Source organism: Panthera onca, chromosome A1, assembly GCF_046562875.1.
Source record: "Panthera onca isolate mPanOnc1 chromosome A1, mPanOnc1 haplotype 2, whole genome shotgun sequence".
NCBI classification, from domain to species: Eukaryota; Metazoa; Chordata; class Mammalia; order Carnivora; family Felidae; genus Panthera; species Panthera onca.
In genome coordinates, this window is record NC_138339.1 from 142,135,520 (window position 1) to 142,162,633 (window position 27,114).

At 41.6% G+C, this 27,114-nt stretch overlaps 1 long non-coding RNA gene across 4 annotated transcripts in view; it reads left to right on the forward strand.

Annotated features, from left to right (window-relative positions):
• LOC144617220 (uncharacterized) overlaps nt 1-27,114 on the forward strand; it is a 58,654-nt gene that overhangs the window by 18,497 nt on the left and 13,043 nt on the right. For 2 of the 4 annotated variants that reach the window (XR_013557475.2, XR_013557474.2), the window contains exons 2-9: nt 2,674-2,754; nt 6,934-7,028; nt 10,355-10,527; nt 12,112-12,261; nt 14,213-14,278; nt 16,290-16,449; nt 17,728-17,873; nt 18,292-18,401. This is a non-coding gene — a long non-coding RNA (uncharacterized LOC144617220). The remainder of the gene's footprint in view (nt 1-2,673; nt 2,755-6,933; nt 7,029-10,354; nt 10,528-12,111; nt 12,262-14,212; nt 14,279-16,289; nt 16,450-17,727; nt 17,874-18,291; nt 18,402-27,114) is intronic. The other 2 variants (XR_013557480.2, XR_013557486.2) reach the window with 2 other exon arrangements.

The following is a 27,114-nucleotide window of genomic DNA, read 5'->3' on the forward strand; positions in this document are numbered from 1 at the left end:
TGGTGTGGACCCTGTATGGGCTGCTTGCACACTGCCAGTCTTGTGGTACTGCTTTGATGGGATCTGGCCAAGGGCGTATTAGCTGGGGTGGATCCGCAAGGTGCACAGGGGCAGGAGTGGCAGGCTTAGCTAGCTTTGCCGTATGCCTTTTTTTAAAAGAAATTTTAAAAATGTTTATTAATTTTTGAGAAAGCACAGGTGGGGGGAGGGGTGGAGAGAAGGGGGACAGAACATCCAAATCAGGCTCCATGCTCACAGCAGCAAGCCCGATGTGGGCTTGAACTCATGAACTGTTAGATAATGACCGAGCTGAAGTCAGATGCTCAAACAACTGAGCCACCCAGGCATCTTCTATGGTATCTTTTAAAACGTAACTATTATCATTTCCCTTTCTAGTGTCCTCCCTCCAGATGATCTTACCTTTGCCATCAAATGGCCTGAGTTGTCTCAAACACATGAGTGAACTTTGAGTAGCTGCCACTTTCTACCTCACCAAGTAGTTACCACCTAAATGCTCCTCTTCATGAGAGAATAAGAAGCAAAAGCAAAAACAAAAACAGAAACACAAAAAACCAAAACCTACCACAGCCTTATCCCCTTGGCCATACTTGTTTGTCTCTGTAGGAACATGGCGGAAGGGGACTGCTGTGGTAAAGCTAGATGCCTGGCTGGTAGCGCAGCTTAACAGCATGCTGGGTGAAGTTAATTAACCCATCCAGATAAGAGACAGAAGCAAGAAGCACATTTCAGAGCGCCAGACAGTCTTGAGCATCAGGATAATTTTGGAGGGAGTAAGATATTTTGAAGTTATGCAGGGATCTCTATTAAAGTGGTAACAGCTGGTACCAGCTTGACGAATCAAGGAATTTTTATAAGAAAGACAAACTGCACACTTCCTGTGAAACACAGCCAGACTAATATTATCAGGGATCACGGCGAAAGCACTTGCTACTGTCAAGTCAACACACGGTCTCATTGACCTTTTAGAAAAGGATGAAAATAGGTTTAGCAAAAGCCAGCAAACTATGTTGAAAGGCCGGAGGTGAATGGTGGGAGGTCTGAGCAATTTTACTAAACCAGCCAATTGACAATAATGGGTAAACGGTCTTCTCCTTTGAGAACCTGGGGATAGATGTGGCCGCCCATTGGTAAGCCTGCGCGTTGCTTGCAGGGCACTTTACTGACTGTCTTTGCCTTTTTTGGAAGGCATTTCTTTCATGAATCTGAACCTCGTGACTGATAAGTGTTCTTTGGCCTTGACAAGAAAGGCTCAGCTTTGCTTCAGGATTTGTTTTCTGCCAAAGCCATGGCCTTGAAGCCCCGAGGTATCTGCCTCGAAGCCCAAGGCCATTATCCGGGCAGCACATTTCCATTTCCTTGAACATTATCTCTTAAAGGTGTAATGAACCTTTGTGAGGAGATCCCGCCATAGTTGTTATCTTTCTAGGGGGCCGTAAGGAGTTTTGTCAGTGTAAGTCTAATTTTGTTGCCTGTTGCTTGCCTTTTTCTGTGTCAGGAACACACACACACACACACACACACACACACACACACACACAGCCGGCCTCTTATTGTACTTGAATACAATTCTTTCGTTTCTTCTTCCCACCCTCAGCCAAAGGTAACAATTGAATTAGGTCCCGTGGTATGAAATCCATTTCTCATTTGTGAGCCCGAGCCCACTTCTTCTGCTGAGTGCAGAGCTCACAGAATTCCCTGAGTGACCCTCCTCAGGAGACTTGACTCCAAGGGCAATGGGGCCGTCCTCTCCAGAGGAACTGGGATGCCGATGGCCCCATCTTTCTCTGTGGCTCAGTAATGAGGCCCATTATTGACAGTGCCCTCTCCGCTCACTGACTCGCTTAGCATTTTTCTTTTCAATTTGGATCTTGGCCCGCACTGTGCCCCTCTCATGAAGCACGTGCCATTAGGATTTTAAAATAATGGGGAGAACGCTATGGCACCGCTTGCTGGTGATATGACTCTCAAACTGTCTACAGATTGCCGAGTCAGTGAAATGTTTTGACAGAGAGAAATATGTGTTGTCAACATTGCTTTCCCCGTGCTTGAGAAGGGAAATTGAAACTGTTCTTCAGCAGGGTTCAGATGTTGATGACTAGAATGATCTCCTCAAAACAAATGACTACAGACCATTTTGTTTTCCTTTATGCCTCATTCTTCTCTAATGAAATGCCCAATTAAAAGCAGGGCTCATGTGCTTTAAAAAAAAAAAGGCTTAGGAAGGATTCTGGGAAGCAGCTGTGACAGGAGCCATCCCTCATCATGGGAGAAAATCACAGTGCCATTGTGAAGAAACAGTCTGTGTTGTGACCTCCAGGGTCCTGTGTAGAGATTTTAAAGGAGACTCAGAATAAGTATAACCTTTTAAAGACAGAAGATTGTGTGTGTGTGTGTGTGGGGGGGGGGATAAGTGTAACCTTTTAAAGACAGAAGGTTGTGTACATATGTGTATGGCGGGGGGTGTGGAGAGATGAATTATTTGTGATACGTCAAACGTCCAACACCGGCTAGAAATAGGGAAAAAAAATTCCCCGGTAGAGTGATATGTTTAGGACAACTTGTGAATTTATCTGTGGGATTAAGTGGAATATGGAACTGTGCAGCTGTGTGTTGTCTCCTCGCAAAATGAGTTTCTCTCTGTTTCCCTGGCAGGCGTGTTCTTGTTAAGAGCTTGTTCGGAGTGGGAACACGGGTAGCTCTGGGAGCCCTGCTGACCATTATCTTCCCATTCAGGTCTGTATTGCGGAAGCTGCTCTCTATTTTCTCATGTAGAGAACATTCTTGATAAGGGAAAATGTTGACAACTTTGCCTTCTTTTGAGAGTCAGTCAGGAAACATTTCTTCTTGTCAATCTCCTTTTGTGTGCTGGGCAGGAGAAAGGAAAGGGGATATTGCTTTGGGGAATAACCTTGACTTTCAACAGGCATTTAACAACCAGTATTTTCTTGAGCACCTACCATGTGCAGGAGTATTTGCTAGTCCTTGCAGGTCATTAAAAGGTGAATGAAGCTAAATTCCTGTTCTTAATAGCTTAGCAGATTTTCCTTTAAAAATTAATTTCCTGGTGACTCAGTAGGTTAAGCTTCTGACTCTTGGTTTTGGCTCAGGTCACGATCTCATGGCTTGTGGGTTTGAGCCCCATGTCAGGTTCTTGGCTGACAGTGCAGAGCCTGCTTGGATTCTCTCTCTCTCTCTCTCTCTCACTCTCTCTCTCTCTCTCCCTCTCTGGCTTGTGCGCTCTCTCTCTCTCTCTCTCTCAAAATAAATAAACATTTTTAAAAAATCTATTACCTAATTGGAAAGGCTATAAAATGGATACAGATAAAATAATAAGGGAATTGGTATGGGTTGAACTTCCTGTGGCTCACTCTGAGGGTTCTGGAATCAGGCAGGCCTGAATTTGAACATTGACCCCACCACCTATCCCCCATGACGTGGGTTGGCACAGTGTATTTTAAGCTAAGTATCCATTTTTCTCCTTTGTTAAATGAGGATAATGATACCTACCTTACAGGGGAATGGGATGAGTAAATGAGGTACCAAGAATATAGCGTCTAGGGCTTTGCCTGGTACGGAGGAGTTTCCTGGAATGTCAGCTGTCTGCACTGTGATTTTATGCCATGCTCCACCCACTGTCAGTCATACTGATGCCCGACACAAATCTGCTCTGCACTTCACAAGTGGCCTACTGACATTATGATGACATCTCAACTGTGTCATAGCTCTGCAATGTAGAGAAATCCAACACAGATAAGCACGTTATAGTGAGGGTGGTTCTGTGAACACTAACTTTCCAAAGTTTATAAGGCTGAGTGCATCTTGTCCTCGTCAAACAATGATCACCCAGGGTGGGGTGCAGACTTATATCCTTCCAACCTCCAGCATTATACCCTTGTTTCCCCTTGGAAGTTAGGCATCCCAGGTGATTTGCTGTGGACAGTGACATATGATCAGAAGTGACTTGTCTCACTTCCAGAGGAAGCTTTAGAAGTTTCCGTTCTCATGGCCAACATGAGTGAAAGCACAGGTTGCAATGGAGCTTGTGTCAATCTGGGCACATGAGATACTACGGTGAGCAGGATCCCTCTTATAATCCATGTGAAAAATGGAGCATGAGTGAGAAACCAGCTTTTGTTACCTTGCACCACTGAGACGGTGGGGTTGTTTGTTCATAGTCTGTCTGGATTGAGTAGATTGCACACAGATTCTAGTAATTCTGAATTTGCTCAAAACACTTCAGTGCTTCTCCTGGTAAAAATTGCTTTCAGGGGACAACCACAGTATCCATGTAAAGCCATATTTGCTCTCTGCCCTATGGCAGTGTCACCCGGCTTCATCCTCTATGTTATTCATTAGAGTTGACTAATTGTAGCCACTGAGAAGAAGAGATTGGACTCCACTGAGCAGTTGTCATGAATGGACCTTCAGAAGCAGTGGTGAACAAAGACTAGGGGTGGGAGTGTGGCTTATGGAGGCAGTTCACCCAGGGTGCTGGCCATAAGGCAATAAGAGGGGGTCTGTTTATAGAACATTTAAAAACAATAGAACCCACCAAGATACAGTCTGTTTTTTGTTGTCACTGCAAATGTGCAATTCTAAGCAATGTTAGGGAAGAGTACTTCTCTATTCTACACTCCTATGTTCCCCCTTTGTTTTTTTTTTTTTAATGTTTACTTGTTTATTTTGAGAGAGAGAGAGGGAGTACATGCACACATTCTTGCAAGGGTGAGTGGGGGAGGGGCAGAGAGAGAGAATCCCAAGCAGCCTCCATATTCAGCATGGAGACAATGCGAGGCTTAAACCTGAGAACCCATGAAGATCATGACCTGAGCCAAAATCAAGAGTTGCACCCTCAACCAACTGAGCCACCCAGATACCCCTGCTTTCCCTCTCTGTTGTGTACCTGCTCAAAAGCAATTGCAAATAGGTTTCAAAACTTGTGAGCAACAGAAAAGTAATTGGAATGCGCTGCCGTGAGTGTTTTGGAAGAGGTAATATTCTTTTGGGATATTGATTTAAAGAAAAGAAAAGAAGTCATTTCATGGGGCGCCTGGGGTGGCTCAGTTGGTTGGGCGTCTGACTTCAGCTCAGGTCGTGCTCTCATGGTTCATGAGTTCGAGCCCCGCATCAGGCTCTGTGCTGACAGCTCGGAGCCGGGGCCTGCTTCAGATTCTGTGTCTCCCTCTCTCTCTGCCCCTCCCCCACTCACGCTCTGTCTCTCTCTATCAAAAAATGAATAAATGTTAAATTAAAAAAAAAAGAAGTCATTTCACTCTATAATGGCCCTTTGTTTATTCATTTGGATGTTGGTTTATGAATTTGTATCTAGTCTTATGTGCATTTGTCTAAATCCTGCTCTTTGGATTGTTACAATCTATAAGGGCAGGGCTGGGACTCGTTCATTCTTAGGTGTCCCTAAGGTCTGATCAGTGCTGAACACTTAACTGGACCCCCCATATATGAAGGATGACTCAAACTGTGTTAGCAGCAAACAGTATTTTCCTTTTGTTTTTTGTCCCTCATGCTTATGAGAATCAGGGGCAGGCTTTGAGGGAGGGATCTTGTTGTTGATGGGAGGGATCTTGATCTTGATGCAGACAAGCTCTAGGAGACTGCCCTTTGGAAAGTGATACACTCTGGCTTCCGGAGCTAACAAAGATGTAAGGCTGCTGCTTGCACACACACGAGACGCCACACATGCCCACCTATGAAGGAAAATCAGGAGCGGATGACTCCTCTGTGTCCATTGCACACGCCCAGGATCGCTCTTGGTGAATATCACTCTTTGTTTGATGTTCTTCCTACATCCTGTTATTTTCATGCAGTGAGCATCAAGAAGGATGTGGAAAAAGAAAGAAAAATGTTGATTTATCTCAGGAGCCACACTATTTCGAAGTGTGAATCTTTAGTGCAGGTAGGATCATACAGGAGCCAAGAAGGGAAGTAGGCTGGAGAGAAGTTTGGATGTTGGCTGGTTAACTCCAGGCTTCAGTTTTGGAAAGTGTGAATGAATACTGGTAAAGACGGTGATTAGGACCAGCCCACAGTAATCAGTAATTGTGGGCTGTTCCTGGATACCAGGTCATAGTGAGCTTGGCCTTGGGAAGAAAGATTACTCTCCTGAACTTTCACTGCTTTATGGAGAAGTTACAATCATGTAAGTGAGGGTTTGGGGAAGCTTGGGTATGAGAAGGAGTCTTTTTACCATTTTGCATGCCCACCTTAATGTTTTCTGGGTGAAAGTCTAATATTGAACAGAATATGTGTAGCCACTGGCAGGAGTCTATGCCATCTTCCATGGGACCTTTCAGATGGAGAGTGGCCTTGGGCAGACCATCTTGTGAACTGGAGCAGGTCTCCAGGATTGGGTGGATATCATCTGGAAGTTTCAGATGTGGCCCCGATTCTGGGATAATGAAATGAGGAAAAGGCAGACAACTCAGGGATTTTCATTTCTGATTTTTCCAGAAAAGTGTAGGGTCATTTTGAGCTCCTGGGATAAGAGGGTAGAGGATGAAGAGGCTGGAAAATATGCATATTTCTCTATTGCAGAGGCTCTGTTCATTGGGGTTTGCCAGTAAGAATATAGGTGATTGACATGTAAGTACTTCTGTACTTGAAGGCTTGACATGAGATCGAAATGAAAGAGGCATCCAGATGTTTGGTTTGTGGCTGCTCCCTGAGAAAAATTCCTAGACTTTTTTTTTCACTATCCTTTCTGGAAAGAACAACTGAGTGGGCAACCCAGAACTGACACTCAGTGAATCAGGTATACCTGGCTGAATGTCTGAGTTTTAAAAAATAATTCTTGCCTTAGGAGATGTTGTGTGTCTATTTTTCTTGGATGTCTGATGACATGCTTTGATGCATAAGTGAATTCAAGAACTGTTATTACCACCATTTTCTTTACAGGAAGGCCTTGGGTAAATTGCAACATGATCTCCAGTGTCCACTTCCCATTTGTTATTCAGACAATAAAACGGATATAACTCCATGCATGACCTTGGGTAAGTCACTTACCAAGTTTAAGCCTGTCATCTATGAAATGTCAGAGGTAGACTCAGTGACTTCTCAGGTTCCCGCTAACACTAGAAGCCTGTGACCTGTTGGCAGGCAGGGAGACAGCAGTCCCAGGCAAAGGTGTATGTGCAACCCTCACATTGTTCCCTCTCTGTAACTTAAAATTTCCTTGGTGACTCAGTAATACTATTTCACAGAGGCCGCCCTTCAGATGGTGTTTTCTCTTTTAGCTCTAAAGCAAGATTTTAGACTTTGCAAGAAATATTCTGGATAAAATGAAACAATTAAAAACTTGATCAAAACATTCGTTGTAGCTCTGCACATAATTTCACAAACCCGCTCCCCTTTGTCTCTTCTTTGTTAAAGGATTTAGGCAGCTTGCTCCTCTGGCATTCATCAAATATCTTTTTTCTCTCTAGTTCAAAATGAGCTCTGTTTCCTTTTTCCTGGCTAGATGAAAGTCTGTGTACCCTGGCCTTCCTGATACCACCCCAACTATGGTGGAACCATGGTTCGTGAAGCTCCAGATTGTCAATTTCAAAGGCTAGTTCGGAGACGGGGGGTGAAAACCGAGCGTCAATTTTCCTCTTCAGATCTCTCCAAAACACACTGTCTCTGTATTATTTCAGAAGACCCATTGAAAAGTAGACTGTTTCCTTCCCTGACTTGGCACCAAATCAAGAAGTGGCATATAATGTATTGTTGTGTTTATTATGCATCATTTTGCTGCTGACACCGGGGCCATCAAATATTGGGAAATTTACAGCCAGGGAGGTCCAGCCATCATGCCTGAAGTGAAGGACAAAGTATTCTGCTATTTATCTCCAGCTCTGGCCCTTTATGGTCAGACAGTGAGCAATATACTTATCAAAGTCAACATAACCTTCACTTTAGAAAACACACTTGTCTTTAATTGCCAGAATAAGAATGCTTAAACAGCTTCTGTCTTAATAATAGGGGGGAGGCAGAGTTGATGTAAGTTTTGAGTATTTTGTTATTTGCCAGTAGTGGTATGCTCAATTAAGTTTTAATTCACAAATGATGATTATATATTATTCTGGAGAAGTGGAAAAACTTGTGGAGTTAAAAATGTTCATACTGTCTAAATATATGTCATACTTGTGATTATAAACTTATATTTTATATTTTTAGCTGGATTATATGTATAAGATTATAATTACATAATTATGGTATGTACATACATACTTATGACATACATATTTATGTTATGCAGGGGTTTTTTTGTTGTTTTGTTTTGTTTTGTTTTGTTCTGTTTTTAGTCAAAGCTGAGGCCAGTAGTTCTACTGCTGTGCCCTGGCCCATAGCAGTTAGGAGCCCGGATACTAGAGGCAGAAGAATATGAGTTTAATAGTACCTCCTATATGGAGGTGTTTTAAAGATCAAATGAGATTGTGCATGTGGGAGAATGCTTAGCACACCTGGTACATTAGAAGAACTTGAAGAATATTAGCCATGATTAGTACTGCCCCCTTCTTATTATTGTAAAAAAGTATTCTACAGAAAATACATATTGCCAAGTGCTTTATGTAGTAGAAGAGGCAGGGGGCACACCTGGGTGGCTCAGTCAGTTAAGCACCTGACTCTTTGTTTTGGCTCAGGTCATGATCTCGTGGTTTGTAGGATCAGCCCCGTGTTGGGCTCTGTGCTGACAGTGCACAGCCTGCTTGGACTCTCTCTCTCTCTCTCTGTCTCTCTCTCTCTGCCCCTCCCCTGCTCACACGCACACATGTGAGATCTCTCTCTCTCTCTTTCAAAATAAATAAACAATTAAAAAAAAAGGAGAGGCAGGAAGAAAATGTTATTCTGACTTCACAAAATATGTATACATATGTGTGTGTGTATGTATATATGTATGTTATGGCACTCGATGGTCCTTGAGAGGCATATAATTCCAGAAAGTTCACTGAGATGACTCAGAAAACCCAGCAGAGCATTGAAAATAATTCTTGGTCGGTAAAGCATTTGTGCTGACCTCAAGTCTTACCTGTTCTCTTAAAAAGGTATTACTCTTTAGAGTTGGTTTGATCTGTATAGTGGATGTCTGAGCATGGAAAGGTGGCGATGTTTCTTTGGAAATAGGCAGATTCTGGAATGTGGTAGTAAGCCTTGTGCCAGATGAAAATCACAGAACACAATTAGAAGATGAACTCCAATGCTGGGAAAGACCAGGAGAATCTGTGGAATGTGGTGTCTCTTCCTAGCTGAGACCGGGAGGTCATACTAATTGACAAACAGTCTCTGAACATCAAGTCAGAGTGACAGCATTTGCTTCCTTGGGTTGTCAGAATTCCCATGTGATGATGGTAGTTGAGTTGTCGGATGGCAAATTGGAGGAATAAGCTTGGAGATATCAGGAAAGAAAATGACTATTGTAATTACAGACAGTTGGCCTGAGAGTTTTTTGTTGTTATTTTGCTGGCCTTTTGTTTTTGTTTTTGTTTGTTTCTTTGTGTGTTGTTTCTCTCTCTCTCTCTCTCTCTCTCTCTCTGTGTGTAGTGTGTGTGTGTGTGTGTGTGTGTGTGTGTGTGTGTGTGTGTGTTGGTGTTTTGGGGTTTTTTTTGGTGTCACTATAGGATGTAGTTCAGGCAAATTAAGTGTCAATGGGCTACAATTTCAGGCCACTAGTCTATTCTGAAATCACAAGACAAGCAATAGATTGCCCTGTTTGAAATGAGAATTACAGTTTGAGTATTTATCTCTCTCTTTTCTGTCTTTAGACTAAGTAGAGTGGACAGGCAGAACTGTTAGAATTGGCTCATGATTCATCTCTCTCTCTCTCTCTCTTTCTCTCTCTCTCACACACACACACACACACACACACACACACACACACACACACACACTCTAAAACCACAGGGCAAAAGTCTCGCCCAAATCTGCTGAAAAGTCCCCCTTCAAGCTACATGTGTATTATATAAACATGGCTGGGGCTTTCCCAAGAACCACCTTTCAGAGAAGAGAAACCATGATGCATATTAATAGGTGAAGAAAGCTGTGGGGAAGGAACATAAAACCGTGGAAGCCGTAAACTCTGGAAATGGATTCCAGAATGAAAGTGCTCTAAAAGCCCCGCACGCAGGCTCAGTGTGTGTGGGGCCGAGTCAATAAAGTTTGTTGTCCTCAGTTGCCACGTACAGTTGGCGCCTTGTCTCCTGGGCTCCTCCACCTCTACCTCTTCTTCCGCCTTTTCACTTGTTGCTTTCTGTGTGTGACCCTGCAATTAATGGAGGATATGAGATTTAATGACATGGGAAATTTTGGCTGGATAAATTTTTTTTTTTTTAAATTGTAGATTTTAAAGAGGTATCTTGGCTAGCGTTTTGGACTGAAAACAACAACAACAGAAAATAGTCATCAAATCAGTATGCTCTTCTTCAGAGCCACGGATCTCTCCAGAAGATTATGCCTTGTGGACACAGCTGCCTCTTGGGGCTGAAGGGGTAGCTCACCTCTGGCTTATTTTGGGTACATTCTGGAAGCCTAGAAATGATTCTCTGTGAGAGTCAGCTTTCCGAGTGGCCTCCCTCTGTCCCAACACTGCAGCCTTAAAGAGCCTATGTTTTCACCATCTTTTTAAGACCAGTACAGAGTGCTCGTCACCAGGTTTACAGCTCCACACTGGGTCCCTGCTAGAGTTTCTGCCAAGCTCTGGGGGTCCCACCTAGGCCTCCCTCCGTGTGGCCACAGCACATATGTTTCCTGAGTGAACTCAGTGCTGCTGCCTGTGTGCACATTTTCAGCCTATAAATTGTCTACATTCCTCTGCCTGTCTGCTAGGCCTCCAGCCAGTGCTAGATTGTATGTGAGAATGCCACATTTCCCAAGAGAGAGAGAGCTGAGCACTCCTGCCTGGACGGTGTGGATCAACCCTCAGTCGCTGAAAAGGAACAGGCTATATAGCTTGTTCAGTCCTCTCCTTTGATCAGTGTCCCAGGGCAGGGCCCAGGTGCTCTGTGTGCAGATGAGTTCAGCTGCCCCTGACAGTGGGGTGTGTGACCACTCTGCTTCAACTATAGAAGAAGGCAATGTATTTATTTTGTTTCAGGCTTTGTTGAGTCACAGACACTCTTCTTTCCTTTCCTTTCCTTTCCTTTCCTTTCCTTTCCTTTCCTTTCCTTTTTTCTTTTCTTTTCTTTTCTTTTCTTTTCTTTTCTTTTTTTTTCTTTTCCTTTCCTTTTCTCTTTTCTTTTCTTTCCTTTTTTCTTTTTCCTTTTTTCTCTTCTCTTCTCTTCTCTTCTCTTCTCTTCTCTTCTCTTCTCTTCTCCTCTCCTCTCCTCTCCTCTCCTCTCTTTCTTCTCTTCTCTTTTTTTTTTCTTTTCTTTTCTTTTCTTTTCTTTTCTTTTCTTTTCTTTTCTTTCCTTTTCTTTCCTTTTCTCTGCTCTGCTCTGCTCTGCTTTTCTTGTTTTTTTCACTGCAATATGATGATTGGGCTTCCCTCGGTTGACCAAACCAGCAGTGAAACCATCTCCTGTAGAAAGTCAAGCCATGGCTTGAATAAAGAGTGGATGAGTCCTTGGAGTCAAGAAAGCAACATGTCACATATATTGGCTTTAATCACATGATTGATTTTTTCCCCTGGGATTTTAACAATCATGTCATCTTTCACATTTAAAATTTTGAAAGGTGAACAAGTCATTGGGGGAAGCTAGGGTTGGAATAGGAGAAATAGAGCAGGTCAAATGCTGAGTATTCCCAGCAGGGGTAACGTGTCACATCATAAATATTAGGACAGGAAGTTACTGAAGGTGGGCTTATTGGTACCAGTCAGGCGAAACTGATGCATCCCCTGCTTTGAATTTCTCGCTTAGGAATAGAGATGGTCTTTGGGCAACCTCAGGAGGGGAGGGAGAGGGTGGAGGGGAAACAGGTATATCCAGGACAGATTCTAGAACCATAAACAGAATGCATATTGTTTCTGGGCCAGACAATAGAGCTCTTCTTCATTCAACACACCTTTACAGACTGCGCTCTATGCCAAGGATCTTCCCCTGGGGATACTAGCTTGTCACCATTAGTCACATCTCCATCTTTATTAAATGTTTCCATCAGTCCATGCTTGCTAGGTGCTCCAAGGGAGTTAACTGGAATCAGCAGTGGCCTCCCTGAATTCCGTGGAAAAGACAAGATGCATATGCTTCTGCTATTACGGTGCTCAGTGTTTGGAAAGGAGCAGTTTTGCATTGTTATGCAAACACCAAGGTAATAGAATGTGTATAAATTACGGTAAGTGCAATTACTCACAGGAAAATTTGTTGGCACTTAGTCATGTCATTGTGTTCACTGCAGATTATAGCTTGTTACTTTCTGTTCCTCTAATATACTTTACCCACTTAAGTTTTGAAATAGAAATGAAGTGCTGGTGTATCATCATTTTGCCAGAAAGATATATATGTTTCTCTTATTGCATTAGACAGGTTAATATGTTTTTGCGTTTTATAACAGGGAACTTTATTAGCATGATGAAATTAATGCATGCAGGGCAATATCTTCCGAACCAGTTGTTACCAGTAGATAAAGTCTGTTGTGGTAATTGCTAACTGAATGTCGGATCAGGGTTATTACTGAAGTAAAATCATTCACTGTGGGATGATCAGAGCTACAGTGTTGTGAAGGATAAAAGAACTGTCTCTTCTCCCTAGTTTTAATTAGCTGTTAAAGAGGTGTCGTGGGTGGTTTTGAAAAGCTCATCTTATCAATACTGTTATTTAGAAATGATTTATAATATTGTTACAGAGTCTGCTGATGTTTCTGTCATTAAAAGTCTGTCATGGTTTCCATTATGAGCTCTGTTGTTTGAAGGCTTTGCAGACAGAGCTTAAATAGTCCCCTCAAAGTTTTGTGTGCATCTTTCTTTGAGACATCGTAAGGTCTTAAACCCAGGAGTTACTGTTTGTGGATGGACCACAGTCGATCTCCATTCTTATGACAATGCCCAGCTTCAGTACCATAAAGAGATGTAAGCCTAATTTTATGGAAGAAAATGCCTTCTTTCCATAATCTATTCATTGCATTTGGAAGTGGGTCTTGGTCCCCCTGGAAATCTGCAAGAGCAGATTTGATGTAGTGTATCTTCTGCCATTTAATTGGCCAATAGGCTTTTCTACTATTAATGCTTTGAAACATTAATACAGTTTCTGTAAGTAACTAATTTATGGTGTGAGGTGGTTCCCAAGTGAAATTTCCATCTTGGTCAATTCCTGAATAAGTACAAACAGAAACATTTGTGAAGAAAAACATTTTCCAAAGGGTTAGAGCTCACACTGTAATAACTACGTTCCTGAATAATCTGTTTGCAAAATCACAATTCTGTAGCTTAAGGCATATCATCGTCCCTGCATTTACGCCATTATGTCATTTCCTAGGAACAGCTGCAGGGCTGTGGCCTTTGGATTCATGGTTGTGCAATCCTTAGATTTCTAGATCTACCAGGTACCCATACTACACAAAGGTCATTTTTAGGGGAATAATGAACTTTCACTGAAGTTTGAAATTTGAAGGCACCGTAGAAGTTACCTAGTCTTATTTATGGCTTACAGTTCAGAAAAATGAGACCAAAAGAGACTGAGTATTTGTCTAGAGTCAAGGATCTATTTAGTTAAAAGACCCTGTACAAGAATCTAGCCTGGCATAACAGTATTTCTTTCTGCTAACTGCTTGCCTTGCATTGTTATTATTTATATGTATAGCCACACACACACACACACACACACACACACACACACACACACACAGTGGTAATAAAGTAACTTAGATAACAAGTCACTGTAAGATCAAAGTTCCTTCATTATTCAGTTATGGAATTTGAGCAGATTGTTCTGGCTCTGCCAGTTTACTCAACTCTCAGTGGAATGAGCTAGTAGGCTTCAGGGATGGTGTCTTTCTGAGGATAAGGTACAATTTATGTCACAGAAGTCCTCAGAGATAATGGGTCCAAATGAGCCCAGAGGAGATTTTGTTGCCACTTAAGGGTGTTATCAATCTAAAGGCAAATGCATCTGTTCCCTTTTTAGTAGTTCCTATAAAAAGATGTCGACAATCCGAAATAACTGGTACCATCTTTCCAGTATATCCCAGTGACAAGTTGGTGCAGGATTGCCCATCAATTACTCTAGTGTGGCATTTCATTACTTTTCCCCATATTATTCCACAGGTTTGCAACGTGACCAGATTTATTTATGGCCCCTGGAGAGATGTACTACTTCTAGTGCTGACAGAGGTAATCAATGCCTGAATGAGTTTGTCTACATAGTCAAGTGATACCTGGGGGACTTTCTGAGGTAGTTGAAGTCATAGGATGCCTGAAGTTATGTTGTAATGGTCACCTGCATCTTCTGAAGTAGTTCTTCCCAACTGTGGTGATACGTTAGAATCAATGGAAGACCTTGTACGAGGTCCCAGTGCCAGTGTCCCAACCCTGTTGATTCCATTTTGGGATGAAACCTGGGCACAGTAAGTGTTGAAAGCTCCCCAGGTAATTCTAACAAGATCTGCCTTTTTAAAAGCTTCCCAGGGGGGCACCTGGCTCAGTCGGTTAAGCATCTGACTTCCGATTTTGGCTTAGGTCATGATCTCACAGTTGTGAGATCGAGCCCTGCATCTGGCTGACGGCACAGAGCCTGCCTGGATTGTTTCTCTCTCCCTCCCCTGCTCTCTCTCTGTCTCTCTCTCTCTCAAAATAAATAAATAAACTTTAAAAGCTTTCCAGGAATGCAGGAAGGGTTGAAACCTACCAATGGAAAGCATAGCCCCCTTTGCAGCATTGTTTAATGAGAGGAGATTCTTTTATTATAAATCACCCATGGTTTAGCAGTCTATGTGCCATCATGAAGAAAGAGTTGGAGCTGATAGTCTTATTATACACTGTCTCAATATGATGGCTATGTGTGTTAATATTCAGATGTTCTGTTTTCACCTCAAGGGACTAACTATACCTTATTAGTTTATGTTTATCCTGACCACAGTAAAAATATGAAAACAAATAGACTACAGCAATGTGTATGTTACCCAAGGAGATGAATTTTTTTTTGTTATTTCTATTCTATTACTATGATATTTAACTAATATTAAGAGTAGCTTCTGGGGCACCTAGGTGGCTCAGTCGATTGAGTGTCCAACTAGGCTCAGGTCATGATCTTAAGGTTCGTGAGTTCAAGTCCCACATCGGGGTCTTTGCTGTCAGCGCGGAGCCCACTTTGGATTTTCTGTCTCCTTCTCTCCCCTTCTCCCCTGTTTATGCTCTCTCTCAAAAAAAAAAAAAAAAGAAAAGAAAAGAAAGAAAAGAAAAAGAGAAAGAAAAAAAAGAGTGACGCCCGTTTATATTAATAAGTAGATGTTTGGGATCTGTTCATTTATTGATTCAAAATGTTGGCTTATCCTTTTTATGTATCAGGAGCCAGAATAATCAGTCTTATAAGGCAATACATCATTATCTTGAAAACTAAAATTTATTGTGGAAATAGTCAAATTATTTTGTAGAGTTACTTTTGATGCTGCAACATCTTTGAGACCAGTGCTTTAAAGTGTCGTGTGATAGGCAATTGTATGGCTTTTTCAACAAAGGACGTCTGCTAGTTTTTACTTTTGTTGGACAATAGGTATTGGAAAACTGATAGTAGTGACTCTAGAATTTCTAATATAATTTGTAAACTCTGGTGCTCTGGTTCTAAACATTTTGTTCTTAAGGCACAGACTTCTGAAGCAGAGAATTTTTGATAATATTCATGAAGGGAATAAAAGATAAAGCATGAATAAAAAGTAAGCACAGAGTTATTTCTAAGAGAGAAAATTAAAGAAGTAAAAACACCCAGCGAAAGGGGTTAGTTAACGGTCATGACATATCCATAAGGTGGGATGTTATGATACAAATTTAGAAAGTTTAAAGAAAACAGGAAAATGCTCATATTATGTAGAGAAAAAGCTGAATATAAAATGGCAGTCATAGTATGATGCTGTCTCAAATGCACAAATATTGGGGTGCCTGGGTGGCTCAGTAGTTGATTAAGTGTGACTCTTGATTTCAGCTCAGGTCATGATCTCATGATTCGTGGGATCGAGCCCTGCATCAGGCTCTGCACCGAGCATGGATCCTGCTTGGGAGTCTCTCTCTCCTCTCTCTCTTCCCTCCCTTCCTCTCAAAAAATAAATAAGTAAACCTCAAAACAAATATAATAAAATGCACAGTTATTCATGTTGACTTTGTTTTTCTCCATTCCTTGGATGCTTTGGAGTGATGGCAAAGTCCAGGAGATCCCCAGATGGTCTCAGTTGTCCCGGACACTTAGCCAGGCACAAGGCATTTGCAAAGCTGCTTTTCCCAGGTGTGGGTTTTCAGTTTCTGGTGATTCCTTCCAAGTGTGAAGCTGGATCATACTGGGGAAGACTGTGTGGGTATGTAACTAAAAGATTTACTATCTAGCAATGACTCAGATCAAAGTCAAGTGGCAAAGTGATGGGTCAGCATTCCCTTACGGTTCTTTTAGCTAATGTAAGCCATCATTGCCACTTACCACACTGTATTTTGTAGCACAGCACCCCTCTCATCTCCCCCCAAAACTAATCCCCCAAGGGAAGCTCACTAAACCAAATATGCTTCCATCCCTCATTAGTGTTTTTCTCCTTTGTGGTTGGTTTTTTTCTCATTATAATGAACTGAAAGCAGTGGTTCTCCAAGTGTGGTTCCCTGGGTCTGCAGCATCAGCTGGGAGTTTAAACTTAAAAAAAATTTTTTTATGGGGTGCCTGTGGCTCAGTCAGTTAAGCGACTGCCTTCAGCTCCAGTCATGATCTCATGGTTTGTGAGTTCGAGCCCTGCGCTGGGCTCTCTGCTGTCCTCACAGAGCCTGCTTCAGTTCCTCTGTTCCCTTCTCTCTCTGCCCTTCCCCCACTCATCCTCTCTCTCTCCCTCCCTCACTCTCTCTCAAAAATAAAAAATAAATTAAAAAATGTTTTTAAATGTTTACTTATTTTTGAGAGAGAGAGAGAGAGAGTGAGAGCACGAGCAGGGGAGGAGCAGAGAGAGAGAGGGAGACACAGAATCTGAAGCAGGCTGCAGCCTCAGAGCTGTCAGCACAGAGCTAGACATGGGGCTTGAACTCACAAACTGTGAGATCATGACCTGAGCTGAAGTTGGATGCCCAACCGACTGAGCCACCCAGGTGCCCCAAATATGAAAAATAAATTAAAAAAAAAGTTAAAAAAATTGTTTTACTTGTTAACTATGATGTGTTTCTTTCCTATATAATAATATTTCTCACCCAACAACTTATGGAATTATTATAGCTAATTATAACTAATTTTCACAATCACATTATGAAGCAGGTGCTATTATTTTCCTGTTTTGCGGAGAAGGAAACTGGACACAGAGAGGATAAGTAACTCACCCCAGGTCGTGCCACTATAAAAAATGCTCACAGGTCAAATACTAGCAGCAAATAGAAAATGTGAGCAGTGGTTATATCTGGGTGTGGGACTACAGATAGCTTTAAATTTCTTCTCTGTGCTTTTCTGTATTTTCCAAAACAAATCTATATTACACTTGTCAGCAGGAAAAAAAAATCCAAAATAGTATTGCCAGAACTAAGGTGGTAGTTTCAGTGGAGACTTGGTGTAAGGGTGAACCAGAACAGGAGAAAGAGGAGTTGTGTTTATTAAAAACCTTCTCTTACAGGTCAGGTCTTCCAGGATCCTGGCAGCTGCTGAGCAAGTGAGGAAACAAAGAGCCCCTCAGTGTGGTGGGTGAGCGTCAGAGCCGGAAATCCAGGGAGGGCATGACATTGAGCCTTCCAACGTCTGATCTTTCCAACATCTTTACAGGTTTTGAAACTTACTGTCTTTGTAGGTGGCCAGTGGTAAAGTACATTTTATCACAGTATGTCCAGGAGACATTTGAGGAAGCAGAACTCAGCTCTCTATGTCCAAGGTTTAAGGCAAGTTTGGCCATAAAATAAGGCCCTGACTCATCTTTAATTAAGTGTGCAATGTGGGAAAGGAATTAGTGTCTTCTGGTGTATGGGATGGAGAAACAGCTATAAGTTTTCAAAATAGCCCATTATTAGCAATCTGCACTGAATCGATTGGTACCCACAGCTCAGTCAGCCTTTAAACAAGCTGGACAATAGCTGAAGTAATTATTTGGGGTAAATTATTGCCGTTGTAAAATGTAATCAATGTTTTATTACAGCAAAAAGAGATGTTTTTTCTTAATTTCTCTCTTCACTCCACCTCTCCTCAGCCGGATCTCCTTGTTAGAGCTCTGGAAGAATGGTATTTTGTTTCCTCCCCTCCATTGGCAAGCGAGTCCCAGGCATCCAAATGCAGCAAGACAGGACACATCTTGTAAAGGTTTTCCATTTTAATATCCCTTAATGACCAATAATGAATTCTTTATAGTTAATCTGCTGTTCTCATGAAAACAATCTAGATGGTTAAAAAAAATCAATCATTAATAAGCAGTAAATGACAGCTCCCCAACAACACAGCTGTATTTTTGTAAAAGTGATTAAACATTGTCTGCATTCATAATTGCATGGTTAATAAGAATGTTGAGCACCAAGTCAAGCATTGTTGCTAATGATGACAGATTACGATGCTACAAACGCTTTGGAGTTATGGGGCTAAATTTTCAAAGGCATTCCCTGGAACGGAATGCACACAGACCCACTAAGTATTCAATTTGCATGGACCATTACCAGGTTTGTGAGAGGCATTTGGGAGCTATGCAGTTGAGACTCTTTTGAAAATCTGGCCCATTATGACAGAAAGCATCTGTAATTAACAGTAACTGATCTCCCTTTGCCCGGTTTTGGGGAAAGGTGTAAAATGCTCTGTGTGTGATTTGATGGAGCCTAAAGGCTCTTTGGTGAGGAGTCCTGAAGGCTGGAAGGAAGGCCAAGAGTCTCTGGGGTTGTTTTTCAGCCTTAGAGGTAGGTGTAAATATCAGAGTTTTGCAAGCAGGCGACAGAGTGGGTAAGTCGTTCAGAAGGGGACTTGGTAATATCATCATTGATGATTTGCCTCTCTTGTTTTGGCCTTAAACATACTCACTAAGCCTTGGGGATTCCTGGATTATCATTCATGGGTCTCTTGAAAATCTGAGATTGTCCCATGGTGCACTGGGGATTGACAACTGTGCTGAGGGATGGATTTTAATCTTTACGAAGCTGTAGGCAGAGTGAGTCACTGAGTGATGGAGCAGGCCCCATCTGCTGCCCAGTGTGTCTGTATTCGGATCAGGTATGATGCAACTCTATGTACAAAGCCATTCATGTTCACAATTTAGGAGGAAAACTGCACGCTGAAATGTAACTTATAAATTTGAGCATTCTTGGAAAACCCTGGTCTCCCTCTGGGATGGCGAGGGACCCAGAGAGACAGTTGGGGGTTAGTTAGGTAGTGTGATATTTTGTGCTGTTGTTGACTTATTCTAGTTTGCATGGATATCTTACCTTGGCCTAGAGAACACAGACCGTGTGTATTATTCTTCTGACTTCACCTCACTCAGTGATGATTTTTTCTGGATCAGCCATCCCTTGTCTGAGCAGAGGGTTACAGAGTCTCAGTCTGCAAGACAGGCTGACATGGGGTTAAGAGCATGGTTATAAGATGCCTGGGGTTGAAATGCTCCTCTATCACCCGTTGGTGACATTCTCTACCCCTGAGGCCTCATTTTTCCTCATCAGCAAAATAGGAGTGACATTAATAGATACTTGTAGGGTTACTGCGAAGATTCAATAAGATATTTGAAAGTCTTAGCCGAGTGCTCGATACAAGTTAGTTGTTCCTGTATTTATCATTGTTATGGCCACAGGTCTGGGTCCTGAGTGAGGAAGGACTGCAGCTGAAGGTGGGATTCCTTCAGCTAGGCTGGGTCATTTTTTATAGATCCAAGAGGCAATGAGGGGCTGCCCTTAATCCATGTGCTAAGTGGCTGTAGCCAAGAATAGTTACTTATATAGTATGGGCTGAAATGTGTTCCTCCCACACTTAAGAAGGTACATGTGTGTTATGGAGGGAGGGAAGAGAGTCACCAGCCCAAGCAGACAGGTCAGCCTAGAGGCATGGCAGCTGTCCTAGTTAGAGGGTCCCCCAACCCTTATCTCAACATCTAAAAACACAGCGCTCTTCCAGAGCCCCATTCAGGACCGGTGTTGAAATGTTAGTAGGTCAGAACCTTCTGGAGCCTATGATTTCCAGCTCAAGCTTCTGGCTGTTATGTCAGTGGGCAGGGGAACTTCTTTCCTCCCCATACCCTACAACCAATCTTACTATTTTTTCTTCCATTGTTTATTGTTTAAAATACGAGGAAACGAGTATACATAGATTTCTTTCCCAGCCCTTCTTGTCACATAAATGTGGTATACTGTGCACAGATTTTCACTTTGCTTTTGTTTACCTAACAATATATTCTGCAAATGTCTTGGAAAAGTATGTATCAATCTTTCCTAATCCTTTTTACCATGGATTCCATTGAGTGGATGTACCATAGTATAGTCAACTAGTCCTCCAATTGATGGATATTTGGGAGGGCACTTTCTTTAATAAATAGCAGAGTCTGGATGGCAACTTAAACATCCTGCAGGCTCTAGTACTTTCTTGTTCCCCCTTCTTGCTCCTGGGGTTGTTTGCCCTCTAATGACTTAGCGGGTCCTCCTCAGAGATGATGGTCAAAAAATATGCGCTGAATGAAAGTGAATCACAAAGGAAAAATGGGTTTGTGTCTTTGTCTTAGTTCTCCTCTCTTCTGTTCCAAACCCCTTGGATTCTTCATCTGTAGCTTCAGAAATCCTAAAAATATGACAGAGAATTAAAACCAGAGGCAGACAGTGATATATGTCAGTTGTTTCTTAATAAAACTAGAAGAAAAGAAAAAAAACACCTCAAAGGCAGAAATAGATGCATGGTGTCATAAAATTTTAAAGAATCGCATGAGTGCTCAACATTTTAAAGTAATTAAAAAAATGAAGCGATGTAGAATAGTGTGTGGCTCCAAGGAGTTAATGAAAAACTTGAAATTATAATTTTAATACCCATCTTTACTTTAATGCTCAATGTCTTCATCTGGCAAATGAAAATCATACTGGCTGTTACTTCTCTCGGGGACAGAGAGTAGTGGCCACTAGATTATCAGAAAGTATTTTGTAAATATGAAATGCAAAACCACAGTAGTAATTTGCATGGTGATGATCTTCATACCTCATTGGCATAAGTGATTAGCAAGAAGATTAGTCAGGACCATGCATTCTTGGGATCCTTCCTAATGGCAAATGCCAAGGCGTGCAAATCTTCTTACCTGAGGCCGAAGTAAAGTAATCTCAGACTGTATGAACATTGTTGCATGTGGACATTGTCCCACTGGGAAGAACTTATGCTTTGATCCAATCCAGTAGCAACTTTCCTCTTTGGGGAGGCCAGGCATTGCCCCCTGACATCCCTGACCTTTGTGACTACCCTTCTTGTTTATCTGGCTCCTTCCCGCTTCTTGTGTTTGTTTATATTGTCCCCGAGCTAAGAATTGGCTCTTTTTTGTGCTCCATCATGGCAGATCTTGCACTGAGAACCCATCTTCAAACCAGTTCGACCTAGTGTTACATCCTCTTGTGTGGCATGGAGACTGGTACACCTGGCAGCGGGACCTTGGGTCCATTTTCTTAACTTCCACGAGGCTCAGCTTCACGGTCTGCAAAACACGGAGTATTGATGATATTTACATCTCCAGATTAAATTTAGTTCTACTCTGTGATACTCTCTTTGATGAGTCTGCCCTTCTAATGACACACCACTTTTGGTTAGGATGCCTGTTACATTTATGAGACTTCAGTCTCTGACACACATCTTGATACTTGACAAGAATGGCTTTGCATTGTCATCCTGCTGTGTTATAGGCATAAAAAGTTTACATCCCATAGTTTTCAGATTTCCTTCCAGAGAGCAGAGGCTAAGTTTTTACTGAGCATCTATTGAGAGTCAAAATAAGGCTTGTAGGTTTTTAGAACTAGAAAGGGATATAGGGATGTGTCATGTTGCTTTTTCTGGGATGGTCACCACAATAACATTCATCTGTCATGGTCTTCTACAGTGTGGTCTTGCCACTTTACCATCTAGAGGTCAAGTCTAATTCTTCTCCCTTGAATCTGAGAAAGCTTCAACCAGTGGAATACAGTAGAAGGGGGCATTATATGACTCCCAAAATTAGGTCATAAAATGTCATGTAGCTTCTCCCTTATTGAATAGGATCATCACATTTTGGAGCTTCCAGTCTCTCTCAAGAAACTCAGACTCCCTGAGGCTGCCATCCTTGTGAGGAAGCCCAGACCACATGGAGAGGCCACCAGACATGTAAATAAATAAGTTGTCTTAAAAGCAGATCTTCTAGCTCCCACTGTTTCAGCCTTAACCACTGAGTATCCTCATGGAAGCCCCAGATATAATGGAGTAGAGAAAAGCTTCCCCACTGTGTCCTTTCCAAAGTCCTGACCCACAGAACCCATATGCATAGTAAAATGGTTGTTGTTTTATGCCACTGAATTTAAGGTAGTTTGTTGGACCACAAAGATAATTGGAACAAGTGATCACAATTTGAGTACCTTGTTGTGGAGATTACATAGGCTTAGAGAGGTTAAATAAATCGTTTTATTCAAACAAGGGCTTAGTGGTGGGTTTCTGTCTTGAAACCCCATGCCCTCATGATTCCTTGTGTCATATACCTTTCTAGCTCTTGATGTCAGCCCCATGTATTAGCAAAGTTAAAACTTGACTTCAGGCCCCTGTCCTCCAGAGATAATACATTTTATGATGTACTCTATTCATACAGTAAGCAATGAGGCAATGAATTACATTATAAGCCTAGCATGTAGGAGTCTATTGCAGACTTTAGGTAGTGAGACATATTGGGAGCTCCTAGAGAAGGGACAAGGACAAAGAAATGGAAAAGGAGAGGTGACACAGTCTGCTGAAGTTGGAGCCTTGCAGGGGAGGGAGTGGGAAGCAGCACAGCAGGATTACGATCACGAGGCACTGGTGGGGAAAGAAGGGTTGAAATTGCTTCAACTTTATTGAGGCAAGCAACTGTGTGCTGACAAGTTGAAGGTTGATGAGCAGCTTTAGCCAACCTCTTGCTGTCTACAGCTAGAGGGGAAGTGAGCAGGGGGCGGCACATGGAGCCAGAAGGAGCAGAAGGGGGCAGCAGGGGAGGGGAGAGAATGCTGCAGGGGGGATGGAGAGACACTCAGCAAGTCTATGGAAGCAACCTGGTGAGGTCTACTGAGGAGAGACATGGGGAGCCCAAGAAAAGAATTGGGGAACAGTTGGCCCTAAGCGTGCAAAAAGAACAGGAAGAATTGGAGACGGTGGGAGATGATGAAGGGAATAAAAGCACCAATAAAAGATGTTCAAAAAGAACATTGGGAATGGAGTTCAAAGGCAGTTGAAGAGTATCTGGAAATAGATGGGAAAAATGGTGATTGAAACCTATTTTGGGTGAAAATAGTCAGTTGATTCAGTTTTTGATAAAAGACAATAGTTTGGCTAAGAATTTAAGTGGTATTTTAAACACCTTGCATACAAAGAAGGCCATATTGTATTTCTAAGATGTCCCCCAAAGTGAGGTGGTACATGTTGTTTTATTATAAGAGAAATTATATGTATGTAAAATTTTTCAGTAGATGGGCTGAGAATTGCATTTTCTTGGATTACTCGGAGAAAGAAATAACATTAAGAATAAAAGCCTATAATTGTAATGACACAATAAAAAAATCGTAAGAGAGAGAGTTTATTGTCTAACCAGTGCCTGTATTTGAGACTAAAGAAACAAAACCATAAGGAGGTAATTGGTCTAGTTCATACTCTGGAGTTCTTCCTAATAATCAGAGACCTTCTGGTCCTTATATATTGACTTCAACTATGAAATCTTGATGATGACGATGATGTTGATGAGGATGGTCATTATCGATGGTGGTGGTAAGGATGATGGTGCTTCCTATATGCCAGGCACTGTTTTAACTGCTTTACATATAATAACTAATTTAACTAATTTAATATATGGATGAGTATACCAAAGCATGGTTCTCTTCTTTTTTCTTCATCCTATTCATGTCTATTTCTACCTAAGTAATTGGGTAGGATTAGAAAAAAACCCTATACATGATAAATAAAAAGCAGTTGTCTGCAAGATCCTGCTTATCTCAGAACCTTGTCAACTCCCTTCACTGAGGCTCTGCTTAGGAGTGAGTCATGTGTCTCTGTGTTCCATACTGCTAAGGTATTTGCTTATCAATGGAATGACTAATATTGTCGATGGAGTGTTTGTTTTTTCTGATGGTGGGAAAGTGGAACATTATGAGACTGGGGTTTTATTCTTTACTGGCTCTCTGATATAAAGGAAATAATAGGAACTCTGGAAATGGACAAGGCTTCACATTTGAATCTTGGCTCCACTTCTCATTAACTGTTTGACTTTGGAAAATTGATTTATCGTCTTTCTATTGGCTTGTAAAATGGCAGGGTCTTTTTGAAGATTAAGTGAAATGAGATATGAAGTGCCTAGGAAGCTGCTTGAGAATTAGTAAGGGTTCAGAATTGTATTCTGCTTTTTTGCTTTTTTATATAATTGGTAAGTGGTGATTGCAGGTATCTGATATTAATCAAATCGAATGTTGATAAGTCCTTTGTAGGTGAGGCTGAAAACTTCAAATTTTCATATGCCCAAGGATTATGTTTCTCCATTATGAAATGATCACTGAATGAAAGGCTAGAAAATAATGATGAGTTTTAGGCACATGAGAAAAGAACACCCAAGAGAGAAAATTGTAAGTGTCTTTTAATTTCAAGAACATTTCTGCAGTAGACAGAATAATGACTTCCCAAATGTGTCCACATCATAATTCAAGGACTCTGTGAATATGTTACCTTACATAGCAAGGGGAAATTTACAGATGAGATTGAGTTAAAGTCCTAGAGATGGAGAGATTATCTTGGATACTCTGAGTGGGCCCAGTCTAATCACTTGGATCTCTCGAATCAGAGAATTTTTCAGTCAGTGATCAGAGCAAGAGATGTGAGGGGAAAGATAGCCCGAGAGATGTAACATGGCCAGTGCTGAAAATGGAGAAAGGAACTATGAGTCAAGGAATGTGGGTAGCTTCTGAAAGATACACAAGGCAAGAAAATGTATCCTCCCCTAGATTCTCCTGAAAGGAACACTACCCTGCTGACACCTCAATTTTACCCTGGTGACAGCTATGTTGGACTTCTGATCTACAGAATTTTAAGGTAATAAATGTGTGTATATAAGTGGTATAGTGATGCCTACTGGAAATAATCTTAAGTATGGTAGTTTCTTAGCCTTTATAATAAGGGCCTTCCTCTGGATAGAGTCCTTTTTGAAGATATGATATATTAGACTATTAGGCCCCTTTGGAGTGACTTAATGTGACCTCCTTTTTCTGCACCCTGTCCCCATTTGACTTAGATGAACCACTCACAGTCACGTTTGCTCTTTGGGATTGCCCACTTGATCACAGTTAATTTGAACAGAAGAGTTATGTGGCTTAACGTGGGCCAATGAGCATTGCTTTCCCAGGAGTGTGGATTGGGTTGAGGCAGGTGTTAGTCACAGCCTCTGCATGTGGCTTGGACTGAAATGATGGTGTGAACTTGGGGGCTGGGTGGTGGCTGTGGGCATGGAGAAAGGAAAAATCAGGTCTGTGGGAAGAGGAGATTGAGCCTGCTAGACAGTAAAGATGAGGGTGAGGGTATGAAGAAAAGGCCAAGAAGGTTATGGCCTTGTTCCTACTGGCTCTTAGTCAACATTTTTACCCCTACTGGGGTTCAGGTATATATCTCTGCCCCAGATTCCACAAGACAACATTTTACCATTAAACAAGAAGTCCTTTTTCTCCCCTTAACCTTGCTAAGAGGTTTTCTGTTCCTTGCAAACAAGAGCCTTGACAAAAGCACCTACTATGATAAGGATGAATCAAGACGATGGAAGGAGGTTCCATTAATGTCATTTTGGGTTCTCTTTCATGCTTTATTCCAAGGAAGCTTTATAGAAAGATTTAGAGCAGTATGATTATGCCATAAGCCAAGGAGCATTTTGCACTTCTACAGCTATAGCTGGAGCTCGAGACAGGGCTTGCCTTATAGGCTTTGAGACCCCTGGTTGTAGAATGCTTCTTTAGTCTCTGGTCAAACACATCTGAAGTTCACATACAAAATTAATGTTGGTAGAGGGGTGTTTTTAAATCAGGATTTTGAAATTCCAGGTGACTTTCCTGCAGCAAGTTTCAACATGTAGACATAGCACTTTGAAACCCAACCTTAGTGCTTTTCTGTAGTTAACTTGATTTTGAGAACATGCCTGGAAGAGATTTTGGTTTCTTGGTGGAGAACTTGCAGCCAGAAATGGCAGTTTTCCTATTCATCATCATCAACTCATAGAATTTAAAAAGTAATCATAAAAATCAAGTTATTCAACTTTTTAGTTAGGGAGACAAGGAAATATCCTCAGAAGGGTTAAATGGCTTATTTTATGATCTTGACAGGGTCTGTACATGTATATGTATACAGAATTATGAAACTCAAGATTATCCAGAGAATGAATTAAGTATCAGAGAACTCAGAAATCTTTGGACTGAAATATTTCTATGAATACCAAGTAATTTTTTGATAATGCATAGAAAATATTACCTTTCTTTTTATGAACTGGAATTATTTCTATAAACTCGAGTGTGCCCAAAGAAATACAATTTCTTTTATGAACTGCATGTTATTAACAAGAAGTTATATAGCCCTAGAGATAAAGTATCCATGCATTCATTCATCTTCCTTCTCTTTTTCCTTCCTTCCTCCCTTCCTCCCTTCTACTCTTCTTTCCTTCCTTCCTTCCTTCCTTCCCTCCTTCCTTCCTTCCTTCCCTCCCTCCTTCCTTCCTTCCCTCCTTCCTTCCCTCTTTCTTTTTTTCCTTGTAATTATTAATTATTGAGTGGCTATCATATACCTAACAATTTCTAAAATCCAAAATCTTGAGATACAACAGTAAAATAGTATGCCCTGGTGA